At 46.5% G+C, this 11,113-nt stretch overlaps 1 protein-coding gene across 1 annotated transcript in view; it reads right to left on the bottom strand.

Moving 5' to 3' along the window:
- The window catches only part of LOC147612769 (uncharacterized), a 91,650-nt gene that overhangs the window by 79,207 nt on the left and 1,330 nt on the right, over positions 1–11,113 (bottom strand). The window lies entirely within an intron of this gene.

Below are 11,113 nucleotides of genomic sequence, written 5' to 3' on the forward strand. Positions count from 1 at the left end.
GATTGCTTGAGCACTTGGTGAATTATGAGATAGCACAATGACTTGAGCTCTCACCTATTTATACTACCTATAAACAGCAGTCGGCCAGTTCTTATTCCAAGCGGCAAGCATAAATTCTGTCCACAACTGTAAAATCAGCATTAAATGCTGAATAAATCACATAAAATCAGCGCATCATTTCCCTTGATGGCTATAGGCGCCTGAAAACAAGGGGCTGGGCACTGTTTTGCAATCAGTTTGGGGGCTGGGCAGCCTGTATGGGCTGCCCCATACTTGCCCTACAGCCATATAAATGTTGCATGAACTGTCAGCTGCCCCTGGCATGCCCCTAGGGCTGTCCTACAGCCCTTCCATGGCTGGTGGGTTCAGCCAGGGCCTTCCTCGCCCTCATGGGGGTGGTTTCACACTATCCCCATGCCCACACACAGACTAAAAGCAAACCCTTACTAACTACACAATGATCTGGCATCTGGTACCATACCAGATACACAAAATCACTGACATCATTCCAGAGGTGAGACTCACAACGCAGACTGGCACTGTTTCATGTGCAAGACAGTGCACACCTGACCTTGGACTCCTGTGCAGGACAATGCACACCTGACCTCGGGCGACTGAGATGGATTCCTAGCTGACTTGTCCCGGACTGGGCTTACATGGGACCGATTTACCATCCCAGGCCCTGCACCTTCTGTAAAAATATGTCTACGTGGCATCCAAGTGCGGGATGCACGTGACATCCCCTTCTGCTTAACTCGACAGAAGCTGCATTGCCTCCAAATAATCCGTCAATAACACCGGATAGTCTTCGAAAAACTCTGTCAAGCCATACCGCTTCATGGGTCCCTAGGTCCTGAAACTTCGTGAAGAACTGTCTTTGTCTTTGGCCTGAGCCATGCTTGAAACGGTACAGACAGAAGGATCTGTTCTGGAACCATAACTTCTGCTTCATCAACAATATCTGGTTCCGCCTCGTCTTTAACTTCTGAAGGGATAGGACCTGCATATGGCTTTAACCAATTGACATGAAACACATTGTGCATAGTCCAACTCGGAGGTAACTTTAACTGCATAGACACCTCATTAATCTTCTTCCTGATGGGAAAAGGTCCAAAGCTCTGGAAAGACAACTTTGGGTATCGCTTGCCTACCTATTTCAACCTTTGCTTCATAATCCGAAGATAAACCCAATCCCCTTCCGAAAACTTCATATCTCTTTTGTCTTTATTGTGGCTTGTCGAGTGTAGGCCTCTTGCGCTTGAGCCAACCTATCTCTAACTGACTCTAAAATCTCCTGGTAAGACTCCGTCACTCTATTCGCTTCAAGTACTGAAGACGAGGTCCTAGTCAACAATGACTAGAAAGGTCTTCCAAATGCTGCCTCATATGGAGTCCTACCAATAGCTGAAGAAAAAGAATCATTCAAAACAGCTTGAACTAAAGGCAAATAAGATTCCCACTTACCTTGCTGTTCGTGGACATAACACGTCAACACATCAAAGGCCAACTAGTTGTATATCTCTGTCTGGCCGTCCATCTGTGGGTGGAATGCACTCAAAAAATTCAATTTAGTACCAAAGTTATCAAACAATGCCCTCCAAAAATAACTGGTAAACTTGGCATCTCAGTCTGGCACTATAGTCCTAGGAATCCTGCCAATCGGGTACCAATGCCGAATGAACAATTGGGCAACATCCTCGGCGGTCACTGAAAGAATGGCTGTAAATCAGAAAAAACAGCAAATAGATCTTGCAAAGAAACACACGTGCAAAAGAACTGAAGTAGAAAACTTGTTATCTGCTGAAGTAGAGCACGAGGGCTGCCCGTAGGTGCATACAACCAACAGCAATAGCTGAATAATGATGTGCTAATGATGCAAACCCAAGCCACCTATTTATAGGTTGGACAAGAGCTGGTCGGCCAGTATAAAAACAGTGGGCTGGCATGCAAAAAATACTAGAATAATGTCTAAAAAATAGACAAAAAAATATCTAAAATAAGATGAATGCATGGCCTCATAAATTTGGCCAGATACAGCATGAAATATGCACATATATGCCCAATCTGGAGATGATAATGCCAACACCTCCTCTTCAGCGCCAGATGGGCGGACCAACTCCAGCACGCTGAAGAAAGACCTCCAAAGAGTCTGAAGGAACAACCTCCTCATAAAAGGCACAAAGCTCACGAAGATATGGTACATCTGAATACCGAGAAGGTCTTTGGAAGAAGCCACAAGAAGATCGAGAAGATATCGAAGACGAAACAATAGGGTCAATCTGAAGAGAGAAGCCCTCAGGAGATGGAACCATAGATGGTACCTCCTTTGCATCTGCAACAAGTATCGAGACCGAAGTAGACTCCTCCTCTGAAGAAGAAGGAAATGAAACAACCATTGGAACAAACTGATCATCAGTGATAGTAGAAGTTGTCAGGTTCAAAGTAGGGACAAGCTCCAAGATAGTGGAAGATGCCTCCTCTGAAACATAGGAAGGAGAAGCAACTACCAAAGTAGGAAGCTCGAGAATATGTGAATATCTCGGCAAAATCATCCACCTGCCCAGTAGAAGAATCACTATCCTCCTCTGAAAGAGACGAGAGAAAATCTCCAATAATAGCATCAGCATGAAACAACACAAGGGAAGGGAGATACTCATCCAAAGGGATTAGAGGAACTGATAAGGTCTCTATCAGAAACTTCTGTAAATAATCCTCTGTTGCGGATAGGGCATTGACTTCTGAATAAGAAGTCTCCTCTGTGACCACCAAGATGGACTCATCCTGCTCCTGTGAAGATGAAAGAACAAGGGGATCATAGACAGCAAGAAAAGCCATCTTAGCATGAGACTTCGTACCCTCCTCTGTCGTTGGCAAAGTATCTGAACCATCTGTTGTGGGTGAAGTGTCTGAGCCATCGGAGGAGGACTCATATTTGCTTTAGCTTTGGCTTTAGCTTTGCAGAAAGCAGCTTGTCTGGCAAAACATTTGGCCTCAGAATGACCAAGTCGGCCACAAAACTCACAAGATTCCTTCATCCTGGAACCCTTGTTGCTGTCAGAATCGTCGTCGTCAGAAGATGACTTTGTGGTGACTTTCTGCTTCTTGTTGTTGGAGTTCCCTTTTCCGCCTTTGCCTTTGTCCTTGCCCTTGTTAGAGGCAACAAAAGCAGACTCTGACTTGCCTTTTCCGCAAAGCATGCACTTGTCGTGGAGATAACTCACGACTTTCTCAAAAGGGGGGAGAGGCTCACGGAAGTAGATGTGATCTTTGAAAGAGTCAAAGGATGATGGCAGCTTACCAAGCAGTTTATGGATCGGGTTGTTGATTGAGCTCCCATACTCCTCAAGCTACCTCTTGATCCTTGTGAACTCCCCAATCTTATCAATGATATTATCTGAGTCACTGATGGTAATCTTCTCAAGATCCGCCTCCAACCTAGCAATCTTCACGGAAGATACTCTCCCTAACCTCCTCTGAATCTCATTCCACATCTGACTGGCATCACTCCGGGAAGATATGAATTGTGCTGGATAGATGGTGTCATACAATGGATGATGATGAGACAGGCCCGTGCATCCAGAACTCCACGAAACACGGGATCCACCAAGTGAGGAGTGGTGACAGAGGGCCACACACCTGCTCCTTCAAGAAGCAATTGCATATAAACGACCAAGTATGGTAGTTGGTGGCAGTCAGCTTCATGGAATCACTCACTTAAGGGGGTGAATAGGATGGCACATGGGAAGGGGTTGGGATGAGGGTTTGTGGGAGGGGAGAAACAAGAGAAGTGGTGGTGGTGGGAAATATGGAAGGAAAAGAAGCAGGAATCTGGGAATAAGGTAGAGAAACAGGAAGCTGGGAAGAAGATCCCTGTGAATTTGGAGCTTGGGATCGGGGAGAAGAAAAGAGAATCCCCGAGTGAGAAGAATGACCATGACCAGAAGCCATATCTCCGATAACGCAGCAAAATCCTCCTCTTCAACAAAGCTGATCAGAAAATCAGCAAACTCCTCCTCGAAAGCTGAGTGCAGCCAAGAGAAAGGAAGGAAAAGAAGGGATGGGAGGGTGGGAAACCAAAAGGAGAGGTAAGAAATGACTCCCCTGGGTTAAAACCCTGTTGTAGCACCAAAATATGGGGCTGAGATCTGAAAACGCAGATCTCAGGCTGAAAACGCAGCACCTCTGTGGAAAACGCAGCACCTCTGTGGAAAAACGCAGCACCTTTGTGGAAAACGCAGGTCCACAACAGAAAACGCAGGTCCACAGCAGCAAACGCAGGTCCACAGCAGAAAACACAACTCCTTTGTAGATGTAGATGCGGTGGATCTTTGCCTACAGCAGTAGATGTAGAAAATGCAGATCCCTTTGCAACACTGGGCTCTGATATCATGAAAGAATGGCTGTAAATCAGAAAAAACAGCAAATAGATCTTGCAAAGAAACACACGTGCAAAAGAACTGAAGTAGAAAACTTCTTATTTGCTGAAGTAGAGCACGAGGGCTGCCCGTAGGTGCATACAACCAACAGCAATAGCTGAATAATGATGTGCTAATGATGCAAACCCAAGCCACCTATTTATAGGTTGGACAAGGCCAGTATAAAAACAGTGGGCTAGCCGACTATGCAAAAAATACTAGAATAATGTCTAAAAAATAGACAAAAAAATATCTAAAATAAGATGAATACATGGCCTCATAAATCTGGCCAGATACAGCATGAATGCATGGCCTCATAAATCTAGCCAGATACAGCATGAAATATGCACATATATGCCCAATCTGGAGACGATAATGCCAACAATCACATTGGCCCTGCAAGGAATAAGCATAACAAATTTGCTAAATCTATCAACAATAGTTAAGCACTGTGTATTACGCCTACTCGGACTGGGAGAGGCAGATTCGTGACAAAGTCCATTGAAATATCTTGGAAAGGACCCTCAAGAATTGGCGAGGGCTACAACAACCCTATCTTCTTTCCACGAGGAACTTTCACCTTTTGACAAATATCACAGCGTTGTACATAAGTAAACACATCTCGCCTCATCTTTGGCCATATTGCCGTTCCAATCTCTCCAGAGCCGAATTCATGCCCCTATGACCACTAGTAATGGCGTCATGGGCATCATGGAGAAGAGCTTCCTTGAACGACTTCATGACACACAGTCGGCCTTTGTAGAAAAGCCAACCATCGCGTATCAGAAAGTGGCATGGTCCTGTGGCATCCAATGCCTGTTCCCACTGTGTACCGAATTCCTCAGAATCCGCGTACGTGTGCTTCATGTCGTCTAGTCCTGTACCAACATCAAAGCATCTAAATTGAAGTCACTTGTCCCTTCCTGCTCAAAGCATCGGCCACTGGATTGGCCTTTCCAAGAAGGTACTCAATCATACTGCCGAATTGCTAGAATATCTGACTCCAGCAGTGTTGTCTGCACTTGGCATTGTCTGAATCCAGCGTAATGCCCGATGGAGTGGTCAGTGCGAACCTCAAAGTCACGGCCATAAAGAAAATGTTTCCAATGTTTCAAAGCCTGTATAACTACTAGGAGTTCACGATCGTAGACTGAGTAGTTTTTCTTTGCGGGCAGTAACTTACGAGACATGTAAGCTACTGGATGACCATTCTGTTGTAACACCCCTCCAATTGCGATGTTACTCGCATTGGTGATCACCTGAAATGGCTCGTTCCACAAGGCAAGTGCTAAACAAGGCGCTTCTGATAAAGCCACCTTGAGGTTCTTGAATGCCTCCAACGCTCGTGGAGTCATTCGAATCTTTTGCCTTCTTGTTTTCACACCCTTTAGCCGATCGGTGAGATCTGTCGAGAGATCATAAAACTTGTCTATGTGGGTGGAGTATGCCTGGCATATACCCACAAAGGATCTGATGTCATAGGCTGTCTGAGGTATTTCCCAATTGGCAATCTCGGCCACTTTAGCGAATCAAGTCGAATGCCTTCGGCACTAATTATGTATCCCAAGTAATGCACCTGGAATAGATAAAATTCCAACTTCTTTTCATTGACGTAGAGCTCGTTGCTTTCCGGCAACTTAAGGACTTTCTCCACATCAATGTCATGCTGCTCAACCGTAGCTGAAAATACCAGTATGTCGTCCAGAAATATGAACACACACTTTCCAATCAAATCCCGAAAAACACGCATCATCATGCGGTCTCGGACGTTCGTCAAGCCAAATAGCATGACCACAAATTCATAGTGGGCCCGTTCTATACGGAAGGCTGTCTTGGGGATGTCCCCCTCCACAATCCGCACCTGGTGGTACCCACTCTTTAAATCAAGTTTCAAGAACACCTTTGCTCCATTCAACCTCTCGAGAATATAATCTATTCGAGGCATCCGGAATCTACTCTTGATAGTCAGCTTATTGAGTGCACGATAATCAACACACAATCGAGAAGACCCATCTTTCTTCTTGACAAATAAGATCGGTGCTGCAAATGGCGACACGCTGGGGCGGATGAAGCCAGATTGCAACAATTCTTGGAGTTGGCGATCCAACTCCAATTCCATTGCCTTGGAAAGGCGATACGGAAACTTGCTCGGGGGTTCCGAGCCTGGGAGGAGGTCAATCTTGTGGTCCTCCAGTCTGGACGGAGGGAGTTGGGGAGGGAGACTGTCTCGAAGAAAAATCTTCTAGAACTTTTCATGGAGAGCCGAGTACTTCTCGGAAGCATTGGCCACCGTCTGGGCTGTCTAGATGTATATCTTCGCACACTGTGCGCCTTTCCTGACTGCTCGCTTAGCTTGCAAGTGGCTTATGAGCAGAAAGTTCGGAATTCCAAGCTCACACTTAATGGTCACTAGGGCGTTTGACACATTCCGATTGATCTGGAACGTGTGCTTGTCCCACTTGACATCTGGAAAAAACTTGTGAAACTACTAAATATCCAAAATTATGTCTGCTCCTACAAGAGGCGCAACCATAAAATCACGCACAAATTCTATGCCCTGAATAACTAACTTAGCACCAAGAGCTTCATACTTGACGGTCGTTGTGCTAAAACCCTCAACCTGTTTGTCCACCGAAGTCAGGTCGAAACACGCACGCCTAGCAGCCTATTCCATGACCACATCCTCCGTACTGCCGCCGTCAAAAACAAGACAACTCTCTGGCCACCTATGTAGCCAAAGGACTTGAGCAATTCGTTGTGCTCATACTCCTAGTCATGGGCACCCTTCTGCTTATCTTCGAGCTCCTAGCTAATATAATTGCTCCAACTGAAGCACCGGGATTTGAAGAACTAGGGGGAACCACTGGGGTCTGTGTGGGAGCTGAGCTCACCACGAAAGCTGTGGAGGCAGCGACGGCGGGCTTTGGAGGCTTCTTAGGACACTCCCGAGAAGTATGTCTTTTTGTATGACAAAAGAAACATCTACCCTCCTCCTTGTACTGAGAAAGCTTCTCTCAGCACTCAACTTACCACTTGTCTTGCCTACCTCTGCTTTATAGTCTCGAGTAAGCTTAGACGCATTGTTCGAGCTCTTGGAGCCAGAGGCTCTCGGGCTCTGTCCTGGGGAAGACCCCGTCTGGTTCTGGCCTTTGCCCCCCGAGGCGCTGGCCTTGGGAGAAGCCGGCTGGGAAGTCTTGGGCTTGCCACCATTATGCTTCATTTCTGCACTCTGCGCAAGTGAGAGTGCGTCTTCGAAGGTGGCTGGCATAAACATACGCACCTCCCATTGGATTTGCGTGTCAAGGCCATACAAAAACTGCCCTTTCTTATCCAAATCAGATAAGCCTAATTGCAAACATAAAGTCAAAATTCTATTGGCAAACTGAAGAACTGGTTGAGCGTTCTGACAAGCTCCCTTGAACTCGTCTTCGTAGTGGGGCGGTAGAAACCGCTACTTAAGGTCGCGGACAAACTCATCCCCCACATAAGCTGCCATACCTAGTCTGGTGTGGGTATGAGTCCACTGAGTCCACCAAGGAATGGCCTCACCTTCCAAGTACCAACTAGCTAAGATCACTCTGTCAGTATCTGTCGTTCTAACTACGGCAAAGTAAGCTTCAAACTGATGTAACCATGAATAAAGAGTTGTGGGATCGAGTTTACCATTATACTTACTCAAATTCATTTTCTCAGGAAAATGATTCGAGGGCGCCGCCGGTGTCAATCTGGCGTCCAAAGCTGCTAGGTAACGCTCGTGCTCCACACGTCACATGGCTTCGTCTTCTCGTTGTCGGATCTCCAATGCACGCATCTGCAACTCAAGCAAAGAGCTCGGCTGCAGTCGTGACCCCGCGAGAGGGTCCCTATGTCGAGGATCTGGAATCTGGGATACGGAAGGAGAGGGAGGAGGAGATGGAAAACGCGACGCTGGAGAACAAGTATGCTCTTCCAGAGCCAAGATCTGCGCCTTCTACTCTTCCAACTTGGTTATCTAGTATGCGATTACTCGCATCATCTACAGGAACATATCTGTAACACTCAAGCCTGGTGCCGTAGCTGGGCTACCTGGTGCACTCTGGTCCCAAGGTTCTTGCGCTCTCTCGTCGTCGAAGCTCGCCATAGCACAAAAATGCACCTCCTTTCCGGAGCGCAATCTGGCCATTCACTATGTGTGTGGGAGACTTTCGAAGGCTTCCGGATGCTGAAAACCAACCGTCCTTCGAGGAACAGGAGTCACTCCGAAAGGGTAGTCCACCGGGGTCTGAACACCAACCACACGAGCGAGAAAAAATTTTGGTTTCTTTGCTGAGCTCTTGAAGTAGGCTCTGATACCACTGTAACATGCGGAAGCTTCAGAGAAGATCGGTAACTTCAATGCTCAGAAATCAGCACACTTTTCGCGACAGAATTAACGGACAAACTAAATGAAGATGTGCAAAAAATAGAGAGAGAGAGAGAGAGAGAGAGAGGGAGAGAGGAGAGGACACAATATTGGGTCCCAAATACGGGCCCCCACCACGAATGGTGTATTTGCTTTATTAGAATAATGTAAATCTGAAAAGTAAATACAGAAATCTTGACCTTTCTTGGCTGAGAAATCTCTGCCCTTGACCTGCAGTCCTTCACCCCTTTGTGTTAGCACTCCTTGGCTGTCCTGGCCCTTGATTGCTTGAGCACTTGGTGAATTATGAGATAACACAATGACTTGAGCTCTCACCTATTTATACTACCTGTAAACAGCAGTCGGCCAGTTCTTATTCCAAGCGGCCAGCATAAATTCTGTCCACGACTGTAAAATCAGCATTAAATGCTGAATAAATCACATAAAATCTGCGCATCATTTCCCTTGATGGCTGGACACTAGGCACCTGAAACAAGGGGCTGGGCACTGTTTTGCAATCAGTTTGGGGACTGGGCAGCTTGTATGGGCTGCCCCATACTTGCCCTACAGCCATATAAATGTTGCATGAACTGTCGGCTGCCCCTCGCATGCCCCTAGGGCTGTCCTACAGCCCTTCCATGGCTGGTGGGTTCAGCCAGGGCCTTCCTGGCCTTCCTAGGGGTGGTTTCACACTATCCCCATGCCCACACAAAGACCCGGGGTAGCCCTATGGGCTGGCCCCTTGTTCTAAAAGCAAGCCCTAACTAACCACACAAGAATCACTGTCATGCGGACTGGCACTGTTTCATCTGCAGGACAGTGCACACCTGACCTTGGACTCTTGTGCAGGACAATGCACACCTGACCTTGGACTCTTGTGCAGGACAATGCACACCTAACCTCAGACGACTGAGATGGATCCCTCGCTTACTCGTCCCGGACTGGGCTCACATGGGACCAATTTACCATCCCAAGTCCTGCACCTTCTGTATAGATATGTCTACATGGCATCCAAGTGCGGGATGCACATGACATCTCCCTCTGATGTAGTCTGGGAGTGGTGCTCTCGGTCTCCGTCTACCCATAAAAAGGCAGCAGCATCTAATCTAAGTCCTAGTCTATGACCTAACACCCAAGCGATGTCAAATATCTAACTAGGAGCTAGTGCCGCCTTTATATACGCCCTTGAAGAGTGCTTGAACTAGCCGACTTGTGTCAGCCAGTTCCTTGGACCTGAAAACCCCTTTTTATTGCCGACATTGTCTGCCAAATGTCTATTTGCTGGCCGACAGGGTACTGGTCCTCCACAATGCCTTACATGCCTTATAATACTGCTGAAGCTCCAAAATCTGGTCTTTATCTGCTGCCCCTTCAAGGATTAACACTAGGATTAGCATGTACATGTGCATGCACATGACATCGAACAAGAGAGGCTGGTATAACAGGATTCCTAAGTTGGAATCCAACATTCCCATTCAGAATGTGAGGATTTTTAGCATTGAAATATTCTACAAAGCTCGGCAACATGGAAAATCTTTATGATATTCATTTTTTGTGACTCATGTCCTGTTATGCCAATTGGCATAGGACATGAACATGTGTGTGTGACTTCCTTTTGTACAAGAGCATTGCATGGATTTATTTGCATGTGAATGTCTCTGCATTTTGTGCATGCACAAAAGTTCCATAGATGCAACTAGCTGACGGAATAAGTTACTCTGTGCACTCGTTACTGTCTTATGAGTTTTGCACGAGGTAAGTATTATATCCTAACCTTGTATTGTCTTAATGTTTTCTAACCTTTTTTTGCAAGTACATTATTGATATAGAAGAAATCACACTTAAGTGATTTAACGTTGAAAAGCAATGTGTGATTTTGAAAAGCAATGTGGGAGCATTCATATGTGTGCAAATACTTCAGAAGAGGCATTGTTCTTGGTTGAATGCTGAACCCCCTTACTTCCACTCCATTGTGTGCTTACTTCCACTCCATTGTGTGCTGATTCCAAGGCGGAGGGCAAGTGTACAGAAAACATCTGTATGGACAGCACCAGCGACAGCTGTACAGCAACCTGTATGACAGCAGCAGCAGCAGTGGAGGTGCACAGCTGTACGGCAGCGTCGGGTGGCAGCAGAGGTGACATTACAACTGTGTAGTAGTGCCATGCAGCAGCACAGGGGACTACCGCTTGCAGGAGGGGGTGACATCTTCATAATGGCTGTATGCCATCATCTGTATGGATGCCATGTCAGCAGTATGGTCGGGGGCATCAGCTGTACGGCGGATGTGGTGTGTCAAAGCATATGCATTAAACCT

This window comes from Cibotium barometz, chromosome 45 (genome assembly GCF_041138505.1).
Source record: "Cibotium barometz isolate CiBa-2024 chromosome 45, ASM4113850v1, whole genome shotgun sequence".
In the NCBI taxonomy this organism is placed as follows: domain Eukaryota; kingdom Viridiplantae; phylum Streptophyta; class Polypodiopsida; order Cyatheales; family Cibotiaceae; genus Cibotium; species Cibotium barometz.